General features: G+C 51.6%; 1 long non-coding RNA gene across 2 annotated transcripts in view; it reads left to right on the top strand.

The window, feature by feature from the left end:
- Nucleotides 1-657: 657 nt before the first annotated feature.
- LOC138855268 (uncharacterized) overlaps nucleotides 658-24,961 on the top strand; it is an 82,806-nt gene continuing 58,502 nt past the window's right edge. For both annotated transcript variants that reach the window (XR_011394476.1, XR_011394477.1), the window contains exons 1-2: nucleotides 658-776; nucleotides 1,957-2,175. This is a non-coding gene — a long non-coding RNA (uncharacterized lncRNA). The remainder of the gene's footprint in view (nucleotides 777-1,956; nucleotides 2,176-24,961) is intronic.

The following is a 24,961-nucleotide window of genomic DNA, read 5'->3' as shown; positions in this document are numbered from 1 at the left end:
ACAATAATGTGCCCGTCATTTAGAGTACTAGTGGTACAATGTGCGCGTCATGTAGAGTACTAGTGGTACAATAATGTGCGCGTCATGTAAAGTACTAGTGGTACAATAATGTGCACGTCACGTAGAGTACTAGTGGTACAATAATGTACCCGTCATTTAGAGTACTAGTACAATGTGCACGTCATGTAGAGTACTAGTGGTACAATAATGTGCCTGTCATGTAGAGTACTAGTGGTACAATAATGTACCCGTCATTTAGAGTACTAGTACAATGTGCACGTCATGTAGAGTAGTGGTACAATAATGTGCCTGTCATGTAGAGTACTAGTACAATGTGCCCATCATGTAGAGTACTAGTGGTACAATAATGTGCCCGTCATGTAGAGTACTAGTGGTACAATAGTACCACTAGTACTCTGGTGGCCTTGAGAGAGATTCCTTGAAGGTGATGGTGAGGGCTCTTGATCCAGGGAATGTGATCTATGCAACATGGGAGTGAACTTATCCTCCCAGGTGGTGCATGACCCCCACGGGTTGAGCGCTCCACCACGAGTAGTACTGACAGTGACGGTGTAGTAGTGCCATCTAGTGGTGGTAGTCAGAGTTAGTCAGGCTCTCAATGATAGTGTTATAGTGAAGGTCAGGTCAGTGACCAACCTTAAGGTCACTAAATGTCAGTTAACCTTCAATGGTCGTAGAGGAGAGAAGTGTTGCTCCTCCTCCTGCTGCCCCGCCGGCTTTACCGCTTCCTCAGCCTCTTAATACACCTAAATAACGTAAGCATTGTCTACTGACGTATTTGTCAGTACAACAACCGAGTTGAGCCGCAGTTCCTAGTCCCTGCCACCATTTGCAGCTCCTGGTCCTTGCCACCAGTTGCAGCTCTTGGTCCTCGCCACCAGTTGCAGCTCCTGGTCCCCGCCATCAGTTTGGTCACTATATTATTTTGTGCAAGACAGGTATACAATACCGACAAGATGAAAGTTAAGACACTTGTGCAACATCTGGTTATCTTTATTGTAGACGTTTCGCCATCCAAGATCATGCAATCTTGGTTCAGAGGACATCTACATGACCTTCTTCACGGCTTCTACAACTAACCCATCAATTTGGGAAGGACCTACTTCCACTGGGGAATCCCGCCTACCAGTGACTGTGCCCTCGTCTGCTACACGTCTCTCTTCACTGACGCTATATAAGCGTCAGTCTCCTTACCTGTGCTTTAAAGCAGTTGGGTCTAGTCCTGACTCTTCTCTCTTCAACTCAAGACATTCCTCTCACCGTCTATTCTTCGCACTGTGCCCACTTGCCCCTCGCCCCTCGTGGGTCCTTACCTGTGAGTCCTATCCTATCCTGTGCTTCAGAATCTCTACAACCACGGTGTTGTAAACACCACCTCCAAGGCTGAGGGACTGATTACCTCATCTTTTGTATATAGTTCTTCTGTTTTCTAATTATATCCAAGAATCTGTATTGATAAAGCCACTGGATGGCGAAACGTCTACAATAAAGATAACCAGATGTTGCACAAGTGTCTTTATATTATTTTGTCTTAATTTTCTTTGGGATCTATTGTCTTGGAGGGTGGGGGGGGTGATTGACCTTAGTGGAGGGGTTTTGATGCGAGGAACTGGAGCTACTCCCCTTCCTCTGATCAAACAATAACTCACACTAGGCGTTATAAAAAAAAAAACTTAGTGAAGGTCTCTTGATCCAAGGAACTGGCGCCTTGTGATCCAGATATAGACTTCCATGTTAACAAATTGTTGGTTATCAAGTTAATGTGAAAAAAATATTAAAGAAAATACTGTTTTACTATGTTAAACATTAATGTTTATATCAGTCAGGTAGTAATGTTGCTAGTTTATATTATATGATAAGTTTGTGTATACATGTTGATGGTTATAATGTGTCTTTGTGTATATATGTGTAATGTTGATGGTTATAATGTTCCAGGTGTGGTAATTGCTGTGTCTGGCTGTGTCTGCTGCAGCAGTGATCAACACAGCAACATTGACCAGTGTGAGGAGTGCTGTGCCTGGCTGTGTCTGCTGCAGCAGTGATCAACACAGCAACATTGACCAGTGTGAGGAGTGCTGTGCCTGGCTGTGTCTGCTGCAGCAGTGATCAACACAGCAACATTGACCAGTCTGAGGAGTGGAGACGACCACACTAGTAAGTGATCTGATCCATAACATTTAGTGTTATACCTGGAAAGGGTTTCTCCAGGTATGTGGAAATGCAGCAGCTGGAGACGTAGTCAGGGGTGGGCAAGGCCCACTTGTAAGGTATTTTCAATCTATAAGTCCACTAAAATTTGGTAATTGACGCAGGTAATAACTGTATTAGGTGGTAGGCTGGTGGGGAGAATATAGGAAAAATTGTAAGGAATTGATATCAAAAGCAGCTTAGTGGGAAGTATTAGCATATCTCCCGACCAGATTATTATTATAATCAAAAAGAAGCGCTAAGCCACAAGGGCTATACAGCGCTGCAGGGCAGGACGGAAGCGAGGGCATCAGGTGGTAAAAGAGAGATGGATGAGTAATAGGTTACGGATAACAGCGGGGCAGTGGATGGTGAAAGGGTAAAGGGCAGCAAGAGACTGAACTAGAAAGGGCTGAGGGGAGTGCGAAATGTATCATCAGAGTTTGTGGAGTAAATCAGTCGTTGTCAAGAAGTCAATGAGAGAGTCAGGATTAAAGGAGGGTCCATCAGCAAGAAGGGAAGGTAAAGAGAGAGTAGTAGAACGAAGACGACGTTGGAGATAAATTCTGCGTGCTCATTGATAGAGAAGGCAGTCTAACAGAATGTGGCTAATCGATACTGGAACTTGACACTGCTCACAGAGAGGAACAGGGTGCCTCTCCATGAGATACCCATGAGTAAGATGAGTGTGGCCAATGCGAAGGCAGGAGAGAGTGGTCTCCCAACCTCGGCACTGATGACAAGAAGACGGCCAGTAACCTATGCTCGGTTTAATAGAATGAAGTTTGTTACCAAGCAGAGTTGACCAACGTTGTTGCCAACGGGTGTGAAGGCGAGTAGCTATTGCAGCAAAATAGTCCAGAAATGGAACACCTCTATAGGAAATTGGTAGGTCATGTACTGCTGACCGCGCAAAAGTGTCTGCCTGTTCATTGCCCAGTACGTCAACATGACCAGGGACCCAACAAAAAACAATATCTATATGCTTGGTAGAGATACGGTGTAGCCAAAGATGGATACGGAGAACTAGGGGGTGAGATGTATCAAATTTTCGTATAGCCTGTAGAGCACTAAGGGAGTCTGAGACTACCACAAATGATGACACAGGCATAGATGCGATACGAATAAGTGCTGCAAGAATGGCATACAATTCAGCAGTAAAAATGCTAGCCGAAGACAGTAAATGCCCTCGCACGACGCTGTCCGGAAACTGCTGCGAATCCGACACCGTCTGAAGACTTAGAGCCATCTGTGTACACAGTGATGGCATGAGAATGAGAGTGGAAGTGATCAAGAAAAAGAGAGCGGGAAGCCACCGTAGGCAGTTGGGCTTTCGAGCAAGGGAGTGAGAAAGAACAGACCCGAACAGCTGGAACTTCCCAGGGGGGTAGGGAAAAGTGAGATGCTACATGAACATATAAAGGTGGTAACTGAAGGGAAGACAAGAGCCAATGTAGGCGGAGAGAAAAGGGATGGAGCAAACAGGGGCGGCGAATAAATAAAGAATGTCTACTAATATCGGTGACCATTCTATAAATGGAAGGATTGTGGAGATCGTGAGAGCGTACATAGTAGCGATGGCAATGGGCATCATGGCGATCAGACAAGGATGGAACATTCGCTTCTGTATAGAGGCTTTCAACAGGGGAAGAGCGAAAAGCACCAAGGCATAAACGTAATCCTTGGTGATGGATAGAGTTAAGGCTAGAGAGAGTAGCAGGAGAGGCTGCTGAATAAATCTGGTCACCATAATCGAGTTTCGATAAAATGAGGGCTGAATGTAGGTGCAGCAGAGTTCGACGATCAGCTCCCCAGGGAAGATGAGCAAGGGTTTTAAGAAGATTTAGCCGGCTGTGGCAAGTTGCCTTCAGAGAGGTAACGTGAGGTTTCCAGGATAACCTACGGTCAAAGGGAAGGCCTAGAAACCTGACTGTATCACGTTCGGGGATACGAGAGCCATAGAGATACAAAGGATGATCGAAGATGACAGAGCGTTTAGTGAAAGTAATTTGGCGAGTTTTGGTACTGGAAAATTTAAACCCATGTGTGGTGGCCCAAGTGGAAACACGGTCGACCTCATGCTGGAGAGAAACTGCAATGAGATGACAGTCAGCGCCTGCACAAGCAATAGAGAAGTCATCAACATAGTGATGACCAAATATTGGGTGGAAGAACAGAGGCCAAATCATTTATAGCAAGGAGAAAAAGTGTTGTGCTCAGAACACATCCCTGAGGGACACCTTCAGCTTGGACAAAGCCCGGGGAAAGCATATTATTGACTCGAACACGGAAGTGTCTGTCAGTTAAAAAGTTCTTAAGGAAGGATGGTAGATTGCCTCGGAGGCCTAAGGAGTGGGCTTGGGCCAAAATAATATACCTCCAAGTTGTGTCATATGCTTTCTCAAGGTCAAAAAATATGGCAATAACCGAGTGATTATTTGCAAAGGCATTACGAACATACGTATCCAAGCGTAGTAAGGTGTCTAATGTAGAACGGCCCTTACGAAAGCCATATTGACTAGCGGAGAGACTGTTGTGTGTCTCTAAATACCACATTAAACGGCGATTTACCAGACGTTCCATCACTTTGCAAACTGCACTAGTAAGAGTGATGGGACAATAGTGGGAGGCATCATGTCCTGTAGTACCTGTCTTGCGGAAAGGGAGAACAATGGCAGATTTCCACAGCTGGGGAAGAACTCCTTGTGCCCAAATAAGATTGAAGAGGTGTAAGAGGACTACAATGGCTGACTGATGTAAATGTTGTAACATACGAATATGAATGTCGTCAGGTCCAGCTGCCGATGATCGGCAAACTGAGAGTGTTGCCTCCAGTTCCTGAAGTGTAAAAGTCACATTATACTGTTCTTCTCTGAGAGAAGAAAAGTCCAAGGGTACTAACTCTCTGGCAGACTTTGAGGAAAGAAACGAGGAGCATAGATGGAGCCCCCGGGAAATACGGACCAGATGAGTGCCAATTTCAATGGCAACGTCAGGAGGGTTAGCTTCATCAATACCGGCGACCCGTTGAACAGGAGCCGGGTCAGGAGAGTATTTACCACTCAATTTCCTCACTTTTTTTCCAGACAGCAAGTGCGTTTAGCATCACGGATGACACGGCGAGCGATCGCATGCTTCTGCTTAAAATCAAGAAGTCTCTCATTGGTTCTATTGTATCGGTACCTGCCCCATGCACGTTTCAAACGTACTACACGAGCACAAGCAGGAGACCACCAAGGCACGCACTTCTGAGAATGCTTGCCTGAGGTTTGGGGTATAGAATGAGAAGCTGCGGTATAAACTGACGTCGAGAAGAGGTGTAGGAGCCCATCAATGGAGGATGAAGAAGGAACCTCACTAAAAGCAGTGAGCTGCGAGTAAAGATCCCAATTTGCCCGATCAAATTGCCAGCGAGGGCTACGGAAAGGTGGTGAATAGGAAGGAGAAGTAAGAATGATTGGAAAATGATCGCTGTCATGTAAGTCCGGTAGAACAGACCAGGTGAAGTCTAGTGCAGTGGAGGAAGAGCAGACTGATAGATCGATGCAAGAGAGAGTATGAGTATGAGGATCAAAATGGGTGGGAGTACCCATATTTAAAACATGGAGGGGGTGAGAGGCGAGAAAAGCCTCCAACTGGATGCCACGTGAGTCACAATGAGACCCCCTCCAGAGGAAATGGTGGGCGTTAAAATCACCAAGTAACAGAAGTGGTGGTGATAAGGATGAAACAAGAAAGGCAAAGTCTGGGATAGAAAATGCTCGAGAAGTAGAGAGATATAAAGAACATATTGTAAACCACTTATTCAAGTGGATACGGGCTGCAGTGTAATGCAGCGAGGTATGGACAAATAGTTGACAGTATGGAATATTGCGTAGAAGAAGGGCACTTTCATTAAAGGTCCCATCTGAGAAAGGATCCGAAGAATGCAATAAATTATAGCCTGAGATAGGTTGGAAAACAGCTGTATGTAATTTTGGTTCTCGTAAGCAAGCACCAACAGGGGGAAAACCTGGAAAGCAACATCTGAAGCTCACCCCGATTACCCCTGAGGCTGCGGATATTCCACTGTAAATAGGCCATGATTGGTGAAGAAGAAAATACCAGGAATCTGTAGGGAAAGGCACCTACGGACTAGAGGGGTTAGAAAAGTCAAAGTGTGGTGGCATTGGAAGATGTTCAAGCAGCGAAGGAACGGAGCATTGCAAAGAATGGGGTTGTGAAGATGGAGGAGAGGGAAGAGAAGGAATAGGAAGTGAATCAGTGTCCATTGAAGGTTTAGTCTCTGCAATATATTCTTAAATGGCTTCAAGTGTTTCTGAATTCAAAGATGTATGGGAGACCATATTAGAGGTAGAAGGGGGAGGGCGAGTAAAGATTGGGACAGTAATGGACTGTACCAAAGTAGAGGGGGACGAAAGAGTGTAAGGGACTGGAGATGAAGTGTGGGGGGGACAGAAGAGGCAGAAACCTGGGAGGTGGCAGAAGAGGGAGAAATTTGGGAGGGGATGGGGGTGGAAGGCATAGTACGAGAAGGGTGAATCTCCACACTTGTAATAGAGCCAGAGAGAGGGGAAGAACTGGGCACAGAGACTGGAAAGGTAAAGTGTGGAGGTGGAAGAAGGGAAGGAAGGGGCAAAGAAGATTTGAGCAATGTGGATTTTTTGGACTTCTGAGAAGTAGAGGGGCGATTGGTATAAGGTCATACGAGGTCTTGTCGATACTGGAGGTTGTGAGGAAGGATGCGAAGATGTGAGAACAGACTGAGTTGTAGTCGGGACATCAGAGCCAAAAGGATTAGATGCCGGAGTGGCTATGGGAGGGGTAACAACAGAGGAGGCTGCAGAAGATGGGACCCCAGAAGTGGGGGGATGTTTTGAAACATGAGAATAAGAAACACGGGGTAGTCTCCCTTGGAGGCAGAGATGAGTAACTGCCATAGCATAAGGGAGACCTTCTGCCTCTTTGAGGCAACGGGTTTCACGTTCATTTAAGTAGACCTGGCAACGGCGGGAGTACGAAGGGTGAGCTTCATTACAATTAAGGCAAGATGGAGGTTGACTGCAAAATGTATTAGAATGGTCGTCGGCACCACAGACTGGGCATTCGGCCATAGATCTGCAATATTTCACTGGGTGACCAAAACGCCAGCAATTTCTACATTGTTGCGGTGTAGGTATCGCCTTTCGAACTTGTAACCGATGTCCCGCGACATATACAGAGGACGGGAGTTCTCGGCTGTCAAAAGTTAAACGAGCCACATTGCAAGGGTAACGTCTCCGCCCACGGGCAGGAAGGACATAAGTGTCTACTTTGAGGATTGGGAGATCCTGGAGTTCCAGCTGTTTAAGAATGTCATTGCCACATGACTGGAAATTCTGTTGGACTATGATATGGGGCAGAATGACAGTACCACTACAAGAATTGAGAGAAAGATGTTTTTCAATAGTGATAGGAGTAGTATCGATATTCGAAAGGAGAGAAAGATCATGAGCTTGGGTAGCATTCTGGACAGTGACGATGCACGTACCGCTCGAGAGCATGAAATGAAATATCTCTACCAACATGATGCAGGAGCGCTTTGCCAATACTATGGTCAGAAAGATAGGCAGAAGAAGTCGGTCTTAAAGAATTTAGTCCATTGTGTGGTCCGAAACTGAGCGTGGAGAGGGAGTGCATGACGTGTCGGTCTTTTCCGAGTAGAATGGGAAGGTAACAAAGGAGCATCATCGGGGGATTGACGTTGGCGTTTAGGAGTAGGACCGGCGTTGGTCCGGCGTGAAATGGGCTGGCGATTCGAAAATTGCCGTACCGTAGAGGGAGAGGCCGGAAGCATAGTCGAAGGAGAGCGGAGGTCAGACAAATCAAAGGAGTCAGTCGAAGCCCCGGTACCTGAAGCGGGTGAGGAAACAGCACCAGCAAGAGGTACAGAGGCATCAGGAATGTCCAAAGAGTGGTCTAAAAACAAGGCAGGGTCAGAATGGGGTGCGGCATCAAGAAGGGGCCCGTGGGTAGTGGGTTCATGGATTGGGTTCTCCATGGTTAGGTTACTCCTTTGCTTTTTGTTTTTAAGAAAAAAAAAATAAAATAAAATAAAATAAAAATAAAAAAAGAATAAAAAAAGGGGGGAGCAGGGAGGAATAGTTCCCAGGAGGAATGAAAGGGCCGGAAATCTCCCTCCGCGCCCAAGAGGACCTCATACCGCTAGTAGCGCAGATGCAGCATGGAACCCGTGCCATACCCTACCCTTCAAGCCAGTAAACCAGCAATCCGGGATAGCAACCTCACATCTGCCGAGCTACCTCGGTGGACAAAAGAGGGGGCGGCCGGATATCCGCCACAAAGCATACCTCCTTCAGACACCACCCCCGGAATCTGAAAGGTGGCTTCCAGTGATACACCCATCGCCCGAAAGACACCCAGAGCTACTCCGGGATACCAGAGAGGGATCAGGACATCCCCAAGCGATCCAGATTCCACGGCAAACTGTGCCACCGCCAAGAGCCTCAATGGAATGGGATGGACCCCGGTATCCTTTCCCCTACCTAGGAACTAGCGCGCGTGTGGGAGAAATCCCAAAGGCCAAAAAGAGGAAGGGCAAAAGGGAGGGGTGGGGAGGAGGAGGAGGAAAGGAAAAAAAGGGAGGATGGGATAGAGATGGGGGGATTGGGGGGTAATTAGGTTCGGTCTGAGGAAGGAGACCGACAGGCCTGATTCCTCAGACCAAGAGCCTCTTCACCACAACAAGGAGCCCCCATTGAAGAGGTCTCCCGACCAGAGATGCAATATTTGGCCAGGAAATAATGAGGAATGTATTCTATAGGTTACCTTGAATGGGATGGAAATAAATATTGGAGAAATGGGTTGTAGAGCTTAGAACTGAAGACTGGTTAGATTTTAGGAAGTTTTAGTTAGTCTAACATCTTTATTATGCAGCCTATATACCTATCCTGAAGGAGTGTAGGAAGCTGATGAAATGTGTAAGTGATATATAATGGCTTGGTAGTGGCGTCAACTGAACCACAGTTCGATCCCAGGCACAAGTACGCATGTTCTCTTATATCCATGGACACTATTCACATAAAGGAGGAACACTGAAGTATGCCTACTGGGCATGCTTGACTGGATAATTCTGTGTTAATCCACCGGGTTAATTATACTAAGCTTAGCCTGGTGAGGTTAATGGCAAAAGTCTTGATGCCCGATGTAAGGTTAGGCCTATTAAATCAGGCATATCCATTAAGATAAAAAAGAGCACTGAAGTAGGCCTATTGACCCATGCTAGGCAGGTCTAACTCTCAACCACTCATTTGTCTAACCTATTTTTAAAACTACACAACCAAAGTTTAAGCTTCACATGACGGGATAAATTTACCTTAGGCAGAATATTTTATAATCGGGAAATCAATAACAGTTCCTCAGAAATGTTAAATTAACTTCATCTTCCTATTTTCAGTAGTGTTGTAGAGGACCTGGCCAAGTAATTTTATGCTTTGAAGCCCCAATAATATTTTCAGTAGCATAACCTTGTGGGTTTAGCGCTTAGGGTTCCAGAGTCTTTATTAGAGCGTCTTGGGGGAGCATTTGTTTTGCAATTGTGTTATACAGCATATAATTAGAGATTTAGTAGGCTGATTGATATTACCTAGACCACCTTGATCTTACTAGACCACCTTGATCTTGCCTAGACCCCCTTGATCTTACCTAGACCACCTTGATCTTGCCTAGACCCCCTTGATCTTACCTAGACCCCCTTGATCTTACCTAGACCCCCTTGATCTTACCTAGACCCCCTTGATCTTACCCAGACCCCCTTGATCTTACCTAGACCACCTTGATCTTACCTAGACCCCCTTGATCTTACCTAGACCCCATTGATCTTACCCAGACCCCCTTGATCTTACCTAGACCACCTTGATCATACCTAGACCCCCTTGATCTTACCTAGACCACCTTGATCTTACCTAGACCCCCATTGATCTTACCAAGACCCCCTGGATCTTACCCAGACCCCCTTGATCTTACCTAGACCACCTTGATCTTACCTAGACCAGCTTGATTTTACCTAGACCACCTTGATCTTACCTAGACAGCTTGATCTTGCCTAGACCCCCTTGATCTTACCTAGACCCCCTTGATCTTGCCTAGACCCCCGTGATCTTACCTAGACTCCCTTGATCTTGCCTAGACCCCCTTGATCTTACCTAAACCCCCTTGATTTTACCTAGACCCCATTGATCTTACCTAGACCACCTTGATCTTACCTAGACAACCTTGATCTTACCTAGACCACCTTGATCTTACCTAGACCCTCCTTGATCTTAGCTAGACCCCCTTGATCTTACCTAGACCCCCTTGATCTTACCTAGACCCCCTTGATCTTACCTAGACCACCTTGATCTTACCTAGACCACCTTGATCTTACCTATACCACCTTGATCTTACCTAGACCCTCCTTGATCTTACCTAGACCCCCTTGATCTTACCTAGACCCCCTTGATCTTACCTAGACCCCCTTGATCTTACCTAGACCACCTTGATCTTACCTAGACCACCTTGATCTTACCTAGACCCCCTTGATCTTACCTAGACCCCCTTGATCTTACCTAGACCCCCTTGATCTTACCTAGACCCCCTTGATCTTACCCAGACCCCCTTGATCTTACCTAGACCCCTTTGATCTAACCTAGACCCCCTTGATCTTACCCAGACCCCCTTGATCTTACCCAGACCCCTTGATCTTACCCAGACCCCCTTGATCTTACCTACACCCCCTTGATCTTACCCAAACCCCATTGATCTTACCTAGACCCCCTTGATCTTACCTAGACACCCTTGATCTTACCTAGACCCCATTGATCTTACCCAGACCCCCTTGATCTTACCCAGACCACCTTGATCTTGCCTAGACCCCCTTGATCTTACCTAGACCCCCTTGATCTTACCTAGACCACCTTGATCTTACCTAGACCACCTTGATCTTACCTAGACCCCCTTGATCTTGCCTAGACCAGCTTGATCTTGCCTAGACCCCCTTGATCTTACCTAGACCCCATTGCTCTTACCTAGACCAGCTTGATTTTACCTAGACCACCTTGATCTTGCCTAGACCCCCTTGATCTTACCTAGACCCCCTTGATCTTACCTAGACCACCTTGATCTTACCTAGACCCCCTTGATCCTACCTAGACCACCTTGATCTTACCTAGACCCCCTTGATCTTACCTAGACCCCCTTGATCTTACCTAGACCACCTTGATCTTACCTAGACTCCCTTGATCTTGCCTAGACTCCCTTGATCTTACCTAGACCCCCTTGATCTTACCTAGACCAGCTTGATCTTACCTAGACCACCTTCATCTTACCTAGACCCCCTTGATCTTACCTAGACCACCTTGATCTTACCTAGACCACCTTGATCTTACCTAGACCACCTTGATCTTACCTAGACCACCTTGATCTTACCTAGACCACCTTGATCTTACCTAGACCCCCTTGATTTTACCTAGACCCCCTTGATCTTACCCAGACCCCCTTGATCTTACCTACACCCCCTTGATCTTACCCAAACCCCCTTGATCTTACCTAGACCCCCTTGATCTTACCTAGACCGCCTTGATCTTACCTAGACCACCTTGATTTTACCTAGACCACCTTGATCTTACCTGGACCACCTAGAGCCGCCACTGGTCTGCAAATTAGTAAGGCCTATACTTGGAGTATGCTGCATAGTTGTGGTGTATACATATAACACTTTGCAGGCCTACAATTATTTAGTTTCTATCAAAATAACTAATAGATTTAGGTAGTGTTAAGTAGGATAGGTAAGGTATAGAACTGGAGAGTATGCTATATGCATTATCAATGATGCTGTGTGGTGAATGTCGTGTTGTGGACAGCTGCTGTGTGGTGAAGGTCGTGTTGTGGACAGCCGCTGTGTGGTGAAGGTCGTGTTGTGGACACCTGCTGTGTGGTGAAGGTCGTGTTGTGGACAGCTGCTGTGTGGTGAAGGTCGTGTTGTGGACAGCTGCTGTGTGGTGAAGGTCGTGTTGTGGACAGCTGCTGTGTGGTGAAGGTCGTGTTGTTAGCTGCTGTGTGGTGAAGGTCGTGTTGTGGACAGCTGCTGTGTGGTGAAGGTCGTGTTGTGGACAGCTGCTGTGTGGTGAAGGTCGTGTTGTGGACAGCTGCTGTGTGGTGAAGGTCGTGTTGTGGACAGCTGCTGTGTGGTGAAGGTCGTGGTGAAGCTGCTGTGTGGTGAAGGTCGTGTTGTGGACAGCTGCTGTGTGGTGAAGGTCGTGTTGTGGACAGCTGCTGTGTGGTGAAGGTCGTGTTGTGGACAGCTGCTGTGTGGTGAAGGTCGTGTTGTGGACAGCTGCTGTGTGGTGAAGGTCGTGTTGTGGACAGCTGCTGTGTGGTGAAGGTCGTGTTGTGGACAGCTGCTGTGTGGTGAAGGTCGTGTTGTGGACAGCTGCTGTGTGGTGAAGGTCGTGTTGTGGACAGCTGCTGTGTGGTGAAGGTCGTGTTGTGACAGCTGCTGTGTGGTGAAGGTCGTGTTGTGGGCAGCTCCTGTGTGGTGAAGGTCGTGTTGTGGACAGCTGCTGTGTGGTGAAGGTCGTGTTGTGGACAGCTGCTGCGTGGTGAAGGTCGTGTTGTGGGCAGCTGCTGTGTGGTGAAGGTCGTGTTGTGGACAGCTGCTGTGTGGTGAAGGTCGTGTTGTGGACAGCTGCTGTGTGGTGAAGGTCGTGTTGTGGACAGCTGCTGTGTGGTGAAGGTCGTGTTGTGGGCAGCTGCTGTGTGGTGAAGGTCGTGTTGTGGAAAGCAGCTGTGTGGTGAAGGTCGTGTTGTGGACAGCTGCTGCGTGGTGAAGGTCGTCTTATGGGCAGCTAATGTATGGTGAAGGTCGTGTTGTGGACAGCTGTGTGGTGAAGGTCGTGTTGGGAGCAACTGTGTGGTGAAGGTCGTGTTGTGGGGAGCTGCTGTGTGGTGAAGGTCGTGTTGTGGACAGCTGCTGCGTGGTGAAGGTCGTGTTGTGGGCAGCTGCTGTGTGGTGACGGTCGTGTTGTGGACAGCTGCTGCGTGGTGAAGGTCGTGTTGTGGGCAGCTGCTGTGTGGTGAAGGTCGTGTTGTGGACAGCTGCTGTGTGGTGAAGGTCGTGTTGTGGGCAGCAACTGTGTGGTGAAGGTCGTGTCGTGGACAGCTGTGTGGTGAAGGTCGTGTTGTGGGCAGCTGCTGTGTGGTGAAGGTCGTGTTGTGAACAGCTGCTGTGAGGTGAAGTTCGTGTTGGGGACAGCTGCTGTGAGGTGAAGGTCGTGTTGTAAGCAGCTGCTGTGTGGTGAAGGTCGCGTTGTGGACAGCTGTGTAGTGAAGGTCGTGTTGTGGGCAGCTGTGTGGTGAAGGTCGAGATGTGGGCAGCTGTGTGGTGAAGGTCGTGTTGTGGACAGCTGCTGTGTGGTGAACGTCGTGTAGTGTGCAGCTGTGTGGTGAAGGTCGTGTTGTGGTCAGCTGCTGTGTAGTGAAGACCGTGTTGTGGACAGCAGCTGTGTGGTGAAGACCGTGTTGTGGGCAGCTGCTCTGTGAAGACCGTTTTGTGGGCAGCTGCTGTGTGGTGAAGGTCGTGTTGTGGGAAGCTGCTGTGTGGTGAAGGTCGTGTTGTGGACAGCTGCTGTGTGGTGAAGACCGTGTTGAGGGCAGCTGCTGTGTGGTGAAGGTCGTGTTGTGGACAGCTGCTGTGTGGTGAAGGTCGTGTTGTGGACAGCTGCTGTGTGGTGAAGGTCGTGTTGTGGACAGCTGCTGTGTGGTGAAGGTCGTGTTGTGGACAGCTGCTGTGTGGTGAAGGTCGTGTTGTGGACAGCTGCTGTGTGGTGAAGGTCGTGTTGTGGACAGCTGCTGTGTGGTGAAGGTCGTGTTGTGGGCAGCTGCTGTGTGGTGAAGACCGTGTTGTGGACAGCTGCTGTGTGGTGAAGGTCGTGTTGTGGGCAGCTGCTGTGTGGTGAAGGTCGTGTTGTGGACAGCTGCTGTGTGGTGAAGGTCGTGTTGTGGGCAGCTGCTGTGTGGTGAAGACCGTGTTGTGGGCAGCTGCTGTGTGGTGAAGGTCGTGTTGTGGGCAGCTGCTGTGTGGTGAAGGCCGTGTTGTGGACAGCTGCTGTGTGGTGAAGGTCGTGTTGTGGGCAGCTGCTGTGTGGTGAAGGTCGTGTTGTGGACAGCTGCTGTGTGGTGAAGGTCGTGTTGTGGGCAGCTGCTGTGTGGTGAAGGTCGTGTTGTGGGCAGCTGCTGTGTGGTGAAGGTCGTGTTGTGGACAGCTGCTGTGTGGTGAAGACCGTGTTGTGGGCAGCTGCTGTGTGGCGAAGGTCGTGTTGTGGACAGCTGCTATGCAGTGAAGGTCGTGTTGTGGACAGCTGCTGTGTGGTGAAGGTCGTGTTGTGGGCAGCTGCTGTGTGGTGAAGACCGTCTTTTGGGCAGCTGTGTGAAGGTCGTGTTGTTGGCAGCTGTGTCGTGAAGGTCGTGTTGTGGACAACTGCTGTGTGGTGAAGACCGTCTTGCGGGCAGCTGTGTGTCGAAGGTCGTGTTGTTGGCAGCTGCTGTGTGACGAAGACCGTGTTGTGGGCAGCTGCTGTGTGGTGAAGGCCGTGTTGAGTGCAGCTGCTGTGTGGTGAAGGTCGTATTGTGGGCAGCTGCTGTGTGGTTAAGGTCGTGTTTTGGACAGCTGCTGTGTGGTGAAGGTCGTGTTGTGGGCAGCTGTTGTGTGGTGAAGGTCGTGTTGTGGACAGCTGCTGTGTGGTGAAGGTCGTGTTGTGGGCAGCTGCTGTGTGGTGAAGGTCGTGTTGTGGACAGCTGCTGTGTGGTGAAGGTCGTGTTGTGGACAGCTGCTGTGTGGTGAAGGTCGTGTTGTGGACAGCTGCTGTGTGGTGAAGGTCGTGTTGTGGACAGCTGCTGTGTGGTGAAGGTCGTGTTGTGGGCAGCTGCTGTGTGGTGAAGGTCGTGTTGTGGACAGCTGCTGTGTGGTGAAGGTCGTGTTGTGGACAGCTGCTGTGTGGTGAAGGTCGTGTTGTGGGCAGCTGCTGTGTGGTGAAGGTCGTGTTGTGGGCAGCTGCTGTGTGGTGAAGGTCGTGTTGTGGACAGCTGCTGTGTGGTGAAGGTCGTGTTGTGGACAGCTGCTGTGTGGTGAAGGTCGTGTTGTGGACAGCTGCTGTGTGGTGAAGGTCGTGTTGCGGACAGCTGCTGTGTGGTGAAGGTGGTGTGTGTGTGGTGAAGGTCGTGTTGTGGACAGCTGCTGTGTGGTGAAGGTCGTGTTTTGGCCATCTGCTGTGTGGTGAAGGTCGTGTTGTGGACAGCTGCTGTGTGGTGAAGTTCGAGATGTGGGCAGCTGCTGTGTGGTGAAGGTCGTGTTGAGGACAGCTGCTGTGTGGTGAAGGTCGTGTTGTGGACAGCTGCTGTGTGGTGAAGGTCGTGTTGTGGACAGCTGCTGTGTGGTGAAGGTCGTGTTGTGGACAGCTGCTGTGTGGTGAAGGTCGTGTTGTTGGCAGCTGCTGTGTGGTGAAGGTCGTGTTGTTGGCAGCTGCTGTGTGGTGAAGGTCGTGTTGTGGGCAGCTGCTGTGTGGTGAAGGTCGTGTTGTGGACAGCTGCTGTGTGGTGAAGGTCGTGTTGTGGACAGCTGCTGTGTGGTGATGGTCGTGTTGTGGGCAGCTGTTGTGTGGTTAAGGTCGTGTTGTGGACAGCTGCTGTGTGGTGAAAGTCGTGTTGTGGGCAGCTGTGTGTGTGAGCTGCAGCTGTGTGGTGAAGACCGTGTTGTGGGCACCTGCTGTGTGGCGACGGTCGTGTTGTGGACAGCTGTGTGGTGAAGGTCGTGTTGTGGGCAGCTGCTGTGTGGTGAAGGTCGTGTTGTGGACAGCTGTTGCGTGAAGGTCGTGTTGTGGGCAGCTGCTGTGTGGTGAAGACCGTGTTGTGGGCAGCTGTGTGGTGAAGGCAGTGTTGTGGACAGCTGCTGTGTGGTGAAGGTCGTGTTGTGGACAGCTGCTGTGTGGTGAAGACCGTGTTGTGGGCAGCTGTGTGGTGAAGGTCGTGTTGTGGGCACCTGCTGTGTGGTGAAGGCCGTGTTGTGGACAGCTGCTGTGTGGTGAAGACCGTGTTGTGGGCAGCTGCTGTGTGGTGAAGACCGTGTTGTGGGCAGCTGCTGTGTGAAGACCGTGTTGTGGGCAGCTGCTGTGTGGTGAAGGTCGTGTTGTGGACAGCTGCTGTGTGGTGAAGGTCGTGTTGTGGGCAGCTGCTGTGTGGTGAAGGTCGTGTTGTGGACAGCGGCTCTGTGGTGAAGGTCGTGTTGTGATCAGCTGCTGTGTGGTGAAGGTCGTGTTGTGGGCAGCTGCTGTGTAGTGAAGGTTATGTGGACAGCTGCTGTGTGATGAAGGCCGTGTTGTCGACAGCTGCTGTGTGGTGAAGGTCGTGTTTTGGGCAGCTGCTGTGTGGTGAAGATCGTGTTTTGGGCAGCTGCTGTGTGGTGAAGGTCGTGTTGTGGACAGCTGCTGTGTGGTGAAGGTCGTGTTTTGGGCAGCTGCTGTGTGGTGAAGGTCGTGTTGTGGACAGCTGCTGTGTGGTGAAGGTCGTGTTGTGGACAGCTGCTGTGTGGTGAAGGTCGTGTTGTGGGCAGCTGCTGTGTGGTGAAGGTCGTGTTGTGGGCAGCTGCTGTGTGGTGAAGACCGTGTTGTGGACAGCTGCTGTGTGGTGAAGGTCGTGTTGTGGGCAGCTGCTGTGTGGTGAAGGTCGTGTTGTGGACAGCTGCTGTGTGGTGAAGGTCGTGTTGTGGGCAGCTGCTGTGTGGTGAAGGTCGTGTTGTGGACAGCTGCTGTGTGGTGAAGGTCGTGTTGTGGGCAGCTGCTGTGTGGTGAAGGTCGTGTTGTGGGCAGCTGCTGTGTGGTGAAGGTCGTGTTGTGGACAGCTGCTGTGTGGTGAAGGTCGTGTTGTGGGCAGCTGCTGTGTGGTGAAGGTCGTGTTGTGGACAGCTGCTGTGTGGTGAAGGTCGTGTTGTGGACAGCTGCTGTGTGGTGAAGGTCGTGTTGTGGACAGCTGCTGTGTGGTGAAGGTCGTGTTGTGGGCAGCTGCTGTGTGGTGAAGGTCGTGTTGTGGGCAGCTGCAGTGTGGTGTAGGCCGTGTTGTGGGCAGCTGTTGTGTGGTTAATGTCATGTTGTAGACAGCTGCTGTGTGGTGAAGATCGTTTTGTGGGCAACTGCTGTGTGGTGAAGGTCGTGTTGTGGACAGCTGCTGTGTGGTGAAGGTCGTGTTGTGGACAGCTGCTGTGGTGAAGACCGTGTTGTGGGCAGCTGCTGTGTGGTGAAGGTCGTGTTGTGGACAGCTGCTGTGTGGTGAAGGTCGTGTTGTGGGCAGCTGCTGTGTGGTGAAGGTCGTGTTGTGGGCAGCTGCTGTGTGGTGAAGGTCGTGTTGTGGACAGCTGCTGTGTGGTGAAGGTCGTGTTGTGGACAGCTGCTGTGTGGTGAAGGTCGTGTTGTGGACAGCTGCTGTGTGGTGAAGGTCGTGTTGTGGACAGCTGCTGTGTGGTGAAGGTCGTGTTGTGGGCAGCTGCTGTGTGGTGAAGGTCGTGTTGTGGGCAGCTGCTGTGTGGTGAAGGTCGTGTTGTGGACAGCTGCTGTGTGGTGAAGGTCGTGTTGTGGACAGCTGCTGTGTGGTGAAGGTCGTGTTGTGGACAGCTGCTGTGTGGTGAAGGTCGTGTTGTGGACAGCTGCTGTGTGGTGAAGGTCGTGTTGTGGGCAGCTGCTGTGGTGAAGACCGTGATGTTGACAGCTGCTGTGTGTCGAAGGTCGTGTTGTTGGCAGCTGCTGTGTGGTGAAGGTCGTGTTGTGGGCAGCTGCTGTGTGGTGAAGGTCGTGTTGTGGACAGCTGCTGTGTGGTGAAGGTCGTGTTGTGGACAGCTGCTGTGTGGTGAAGGTCGTGTTGTTGGCAGCTGCTGTGTGGTGAAGGTCGTGTTGTGGACAGCTGCTGTGTGGTGAAGGTCGTGTTGTGGGCAGCTGCTGTGTGGTGAAGGTCGTGTTGTGGACAGCTGCTGTGTGGTGAAGGTCGTGTTGTGGGCAGCTGCTGTGTGGTGAAGGTCGTGTTGTGGACAGCTGCTGTGTGGTGAAGGTCGTGTTGTGGACAGCTGCTGCGTGGTGAAGGTCGTGTTGTGGGCAGCTGCTGTGTGGTGAAGGTCGTGTTGTGGGCAGCTGCTGTGTGGTGAAGGTCGTGTTGTGGACAGCTGCTGTGTGGTGAAGGTCGTGTTGTGGGCAGCTGCTGTGTGGTGAAGGTCGTGTTGTGGGCAGGTGCTGTGTGGTGAAGGTCGTGTTGTGGACAGCTGTGTAGTGAAGGTTGTGTTGTGGGCAGCTGTGTAGTGAAGGTCGTGTTGTGGGCAGCTGTGTGGTGAAGGTCGTGTAGTGTGCAGCTGTGTGGTGAAGGTCGTGTTGTGGTCAGCTGCTGTGTGGTGAAGACCGTGTTGTGGACAGCTGCTGAGTGGTGAAGACCGTGTTGTGGGCAGCTGCTGTGTGAAGACCGTGATGTGGGCAGCTGCTGTGTGAAGACCGTGTTGTGGACAGCTGCTGTGTGGTGAAGGTCGTGTTGTGGACAGCTGCTGTGTGGTGAATGTCGTGTTGTGGGCAGCTGCTGTGGTGAAGGTTGAGTTGTGGGCAGCTGTTGTGTGGTGAAGGTTGTGTTGTGGGCAGCTGCTGTGTGAAGACCGTGTTGTGGGCAGCTGCTGTGTGGTGAAGGTCGTGTTGTGGACAGCTGCTGTGGTGAAGACCTTGTTGTGGGCAGCTGCTGTGTGGTGACGACCTTGTTGTGGACAGCTGGTGTGTGATGAAGACCGTGTGGGCAGCTGCTGTGTGGTGAAGGTCGTGTTGTGGGCAGCTGCTGTGTGGTGAAGGTCGTGTTGTGGGCAGCTGCTGTGTGGTGAAGACCGTGTTGTGGACAGCTGCTGTGTGGTGAAGGTCGTGTTGTGGACAGCTGCTGTGTGGTGAAGGTCGTGTTGTGGACAGCTGCTGTGTGGTGAAGGTCGTGTTGTGGACAGCTGCTGTGTGGTGAAGGTCGTGTTGTGGACAGCTGCTGTGTGGTGAAGGTCGTGTTGTGGACAGCTGCTGTGTGGTGAAGGTCGTGTTGTGGACAGCTGCTGTGTGGCGACGGTCGTGTTGTGGACAGCTGTGTGGTGAAGACCGTGTTGTGGGCACCTGCTGTGTGGTGAAGGCCGTGTTGTGGGCAGCTGCTGTGTGGTGAAGACCGTGTTGTGGGCAGCTGTGTGGTGAAGCTGTGTGTGGTGTGGTGAAGGTCGTGTTGTTGACAGCTGCTGTGTGGTTAAGGTCGTGTTTTGGGCAGCTGCTGTGTGGTGAAGACCGTCTTGTGGGCAGCTGTGTGGTGAAGGTCTTGTTGTGGGCAGCTGTATGGTAAGACTGTTTTGTGCGCAGCTGTGTGGTGAAGGTCGTGTTGTGGACACCTGCTGTGTGGTGAAGGTCGTGTTGTGGGCAGCTGCTGTGTGGTGAAGACCGTCTTGTGGGCAGCTGTGTGGTGAAGGTCGTGTTGTGGACAGCTGTGTGGTGAAGGTCGTGTTGTGGACAGCTGCTGTCTGGTGAAGGCCGTGTTGTGGACAGCTGCTGTGTGGTGAAGGTCGTGTTGTGTACAGCTGCTGTGTGGTGAAGGTCGTGTTGTGGACAGCTGCTGTGTGGTGAAGGTCGTGTTGTGGACAGCTGCTGTGTGGTGAAGGTCGTGTTGTGGACAGCTGCTGGGTGTGGTGAAGGTCATGTGGACAGCTGCTGTGTGGTGAAGTCAGTGTTGTCGACAGCTGCTCTGTGGTGAAGGTCGTGTGGTGGGCAGCTGCTGTGTGGTGAAGGTCGTGTTGCGGGCAGCTGCTGTGTGGTTAAGGTCGTGTTGTGGACAGCTGCTGTGTGGTGAAGGTCGTGTTGTGGACAGCTGCTGTGTGGTGAAGGTCGTGTTGTGGACAGCTGCTGTGTGGTGAAGGTCGTGTTGTGGACAGCTGCTGTGTGGTGAAGGTCGTGTTGTGGACAGCTGCTGTGTGGTGAAGGTCGTGTTGTGGACAGCTGCTGTGTGGTGAAGGTCGTGTTGTGGACAGCTGCTGTGTGGTGAAGGTCGTGTTGTGGACAGCTGCTGTGTGGTGAAGGTCGTGTTGTGGGCAGCTGCTGTGTGGTGAAGACCGTGTTGTGGACAGCTGCTGCGTGGTGAAGACCGTGTTGTGGGCAGCTGCTGTGTGGTGAAGGTCGTGTTGTGGACAGCTGCTGTGGTGAAGACCGTGTTGACGACAGTTGCTGTGTGGTGACGACCGTGTTGTGGACAGCTGCTGTGTGGTGAAGGTCGCATTGTGGGCAGCTGCTGTGTGGTGAAGGTCGAGTTGTAGACAGCTGCTGTGTGTTGAAGACCGTGTTGTGGGCAGCTGCTGTGTTGAGAAGGTCGTGTTGTGGGCAGCTGCTGTGTGGTGAAGGTCGTGTTGTGGACAGCTGCTGTGTGGCGAAGGTCGTGTTGTGGACAGCTGCTATGTAGTGAAGGTCGTGTTGTGGACAGCTGCTGTGTGGTGAAGGTCGTGTTGTGGACAGCTGCTGTGTGGTGAATGTCGTGTTGTTGGCAGCTGCTGTGTGGTGATGGTCGTGTTGTTGGCAGCTGCTGTGTGGTGACGACCTTGTTGTGGACAGCTGCTGTGTGGTGAAGACCGCGTTGTTGGCAGCTGCTGTGTGGTGACGACCTTGTTGTGGACAGCTGCTGTGTGGTGAAGGTCGTGTTGTGGACAGCTGCTGTATGGTGAAGGTCGTGTTGTGGACAGCTGCTGTGTGGTGAAGCTCGTGTTGTGGACAGCTGCTGTGTGGTGAAGTTCGTGTTGTGATCAGCTGCTGTGTGGTGAAGGTCGTGTTGTTGGCAGCTGCTGTGTGGTGAAGGTCGTGTTGTAGACAGCTGCTGTGTGGTGAAGGTCGTGTTGTGGGCAGCTGCTGTGTGGTGAAGGTCGTGTTGTGGACAGCTGCTGTATGGTGAAGGTCGTGTTGTGGACAGCTGCTGTGTGGTGAAGCTCGTGTTGTGGACAGCTGCTGTGTGGTGAAGTTCGTGTTGTGATCAGCTGCTGTGTGGTGAAGGTCGTGTTGTTGGCAGCTGCTGTGTGGTGAAGGTCGTGTTGTAGACAGCTGCTGTGTGGTGAAGGTCGTGTTGTGGCCAGCTGTCGTGTGGTTTAGGTCGTGTTGTTGACAGCTGCTGTGTAGTGAAGGTCGTGTTGTGGGCAGCTGCTTTGTGGTGAAGGTCGTGTTGCGGGCAGCTGCTGTGCGGTTAAGGTAGTGTTGTGGACAGCTGCTGTGTGGTGAAGGTCGTGATGTGGACAGCTGCTGTTTGGTGAAGGTCGTGTTGTGAGCAGCTGCTGTGTGTTGAAGGTCGTGTTGTGGACAGCTGTATGGTGAAGGTCGTGTTGTGGCCAGCTGTGTGGTGAAGGTCGTGTTGTGGACAGCTGTTTGGTGAAGGTCCTGTTGTGGACAGCTGTGTGGTGAAGGTCGTGTTGTGGCCAGCTGCTGTGTGGTGAAGGTCGTGTTGTGGACAACTGCTCCGTGGTGAAGGTCGTTCTGTGGGCAGCTGCTGTGAGGTGAAGATCGTGTTGTGGGCAGCTGCTGTGTGGTGAAGGTCGCGTTGTGGACAGCTGTGTGGCGAAGGTTGTGTTGTGGGCAGCTGTGTGGTGAAGGTCGTGTTGTGGGAAGCTGTGTGGTGAAGGTCGTGTTGTGAACAGCTGCTGTGTGGTGAAGGTCGTGTAGTGTGCAGCTGTGTGGTGAAGGTCGTGTTGTCTTCAGCTGCTGTGTGGTGAAGGCCGTGTTGTGGACAGCTGATGTGTGGAGAAGACCGTGTTGTGGGCAGCTGCTGTGTGAAGACCGTGATGTGGGCAGCAGCTGTGTGAAGACCGTGTTGGGGACAGCTGCTGTGTGGTGAAGGTCGTTTTGTGGACAGCTGCTGTGTGGTGAATATCGTGTTGTGGGCAGCTGCCATGTGGTTAAGGTCGTGTTGTGGACAGCAGCTGTGTGGTGAAGGTTGAGATGTGGGCAGCTGCTGTGTGGGGAAGGTTGTGTTGTGGACAGCTACTGTGTGGTGAAGGTTGTGTTGTGGGCAGCTGCTGTGTGGTGAAGGTTGAGATGTGGGCAGCTGCTGTGTGGTGAAGGTCGTGTAGTGGACAGCTGCTGTGTGGTGAAGGTTGTGTTGTGGACAGCTGCTGTGGTGAAGACCGTGTTGTGGGCAGCTGTTGTGTGGTGACGACCTTGTTGTGGACAGCTGCTGTGTGGTGAAGACCGTGTGGGCAGCTGCTGTGTGGTGAAGGTCGTGTTGTGGGCAGCTGCTGTGTGGTGAAGACCGTGTTGTGGACACCTGCTGTGTGGTGAAGACCGTGTTGTTGGCAGCTGCTGTGTGGTGAAGAACGTGTTGTGGACAGCTGCTGTGTGGTGAAGGTCTTGTTGTGGACAGCTGCTGTGTAGTGAAGGTCGTGTTGTGGACAGCTGCTGTGTGGTGAAGCTCATTTGGACAGCTGCTGTGTGGTGAAGGTCGTGTTGTGGACAGCTGCTGTGTGGTGAAGCTCATTTGGACAGCTGCTGTGTGGTGAAGACCGTGTTGTGGGCAACTGCTGTGTGGTGACGACCGTGTTGTGGACAGCTGCTGTGTGGTGAAGGTCGTGTTGTGGACAGCTGCTGTGTGGTGAAGACCGTGTTGTGGACAGCTGCTGTGTGGTGAAGGTCGAGTTGTGGGCAGCTGCTGTGTGTTGAAGACCGTGTTGTTGACAGCTGCTGTGTGGTGAAGGTCGTGTTGTTGGCAGCTGCTGTGTGGTGAAGGTCGTGTTTTGGACAGCTGCTGTGTGGTAAAGGTCGTGTTTTGGACAGCTGCTGTGGTGAACACCGTGTTGTGGGCAGCTGCTGTGTGGTGACGACCGTGTTGTGGAGAGCTGCTGTGGTGAACACCGTGTTGTGGGCAGCTGCTGTGTGGTGACGACCGTGTTGTGGACAGCTGCTGTGTGGTGAAGGTCGTGTTGTGGGCAGGTGCTGTGTGGTGAAGGTCGTGTTGTGGACAGCTGCTGTGTGGTGAAGGTCGTGTTGTTGGCAGCTGCTGAGTGGCGAAGACCGTGAAGTGGGCAGCTGCTGTGTGGTGAAACACGTGCTGTGGGCATCTGCTGTGTGGTGAAAGCCGTGTTGTGTGCAGCTGCTGTGTGGTGAAGGCCGTGTTGTGGACAGCTACTGTATGGTGAAGGTCGTGTTGTGGACAGCTGCTGTGTGGTGAAGGTCGCGTTGTGGACAGCTGTGTAGTGAAGGTTGTGTTGTGGGCATCTGTGTGGTGAAGGTCGTCTTGTGGGCAGCTGCTGTGTGGTGAAGGTCGTGTTGTGGACAGTTGCTCCGTGGTGAATGTCGTGCTGTGGGCAGCTGCTGTGAGGTGAAGGTCGTGTTGTGGGCAGCTGCTGTGTGGTGAAGGTCGCGTTGTGGACAGCTGTGTAGTGAAGGTTGTGTTGTGGGCAGCTGTGTAGTGAAGGTCGTGTTGTGGGCAGCTGTGTGGTGAAGGTCGTGTAGTGTGCAGCTGTGTGGTGAAGGTCGTGTTGTGGTCAGCTGCTGTGTGGTGAAGACCGTGTTGTGGACAGCTGCTGAGTGGTGAAGACCGTGTTGTGGGCAGCTGCTGTGTGAAGACCGTGTTGTGGGCAGCTGCTGTGTGAAGACCGTGTTGTGGACAGCTGCTGTGTGGTGAAGGTCGTGTTGTGGACAGCTGCTGTGTGGTGAATGTCGTGTTGTGGGCAGCTGCTGTGGTGAAGGTTGAGTTGTGGGCAGCTGTTGTGTGGTGAAGGTTGTGTTGTGGGCAGCTGCTGTGTGAAGACCGTGTTGTGGGCAGCTGCTGTGTGGTGAAGGTCGTGTTGTGGACAGCTGCTGTGTGGTGAAGGTCGTGTTGTGGACAGCTGCTGTGTGGTGAAGGTCAGCTGCTGTGTGGTGAAGGTCGTGTTGTGGACAGCTGCTGTGTGGTGAAGGTCGTGTTGTGGACAGCTGCTGTGTGGTGAAGGTCGTGTTGTGGACAGCTGCTGTGTGGTGAAGGTCGTGTTGTGGACAGCTGCTGTGTGGTGAAGACCGTGTTGTGGACAGCTGCTGTGTGGTGAAGGTCGTGTTGTGGACAGCTGCTGTGTGGTGAAGGTCGTGTTGTGGACAGCTGCTGTTTGGCGAAGGATATTTGGACAGCTGCTGTGTGGTGAAGACCGTGTTGTGGGCAGCTGCTCTGTGTTGAAGACCGTGTTGTGGGCAGCTGCTGTGTGGTGAAGGTCGTGTTGTGGACAGCTGCTGTGTGGTGAAGGTCGTGTTGTGGGCAGCTGCTGTGTGGTGAAGGTCGTGTTGTGGACAGCTGCTGTGTGGTGAAGGTCGTGTTGTGGACAGCTGCTGTGTGGTGAAGGTCGTGTTGTGGGCAGCTGCTGTGTGGTGAAGGTCGTGTTGTGGACAGCTGCTGTGTGGTGAAGGTCGTGTTGTGGACAGCTGCTGTGTGGTGAAGGTCGTGTTGTGGACAGCTGCTGTGTGGTGAAGGTCGTGTTGTGGACAGCTGCTGTGTGGTGAAGGTCGTGTTGTGGACAGCTGCTGTGTGGTGAAGGTCGTGTTGTGGACAGCTGCTGTGTGGTGAAGGTCGTGTTGTGGACAGCTGCTGTGTGGTGAAGGTCGTGTTGTGGACAGCTGCTGTGTGGTGAAGGTCGTGTTGTGGGCAGCTGTGTGGTGAAGGTCGTGTTGTGGACAGCTGCTGTGTGGTGAAC

This window comes from Cherax quadricarinatus, chromosome 87 (genome assembly GCF_038502225.1).
Source record: "Cherax quadricarinatus isolate ZL_2023a chromosome 87, ASM3850222v1, whole genome shotgun sequence".
Classification (NCBI taxonomy): domain Eukaryota; kingdom Metazoa; phylum Arthropoda; class Malacostraca; order Decapoda; family Parastacidae; genus Cherax; species Cherax quadricarinatus.
Note: the sequence above shows the minus strand (reverse complement) of the source record. Positions and strands in the feature narration are given on the sequence as shown.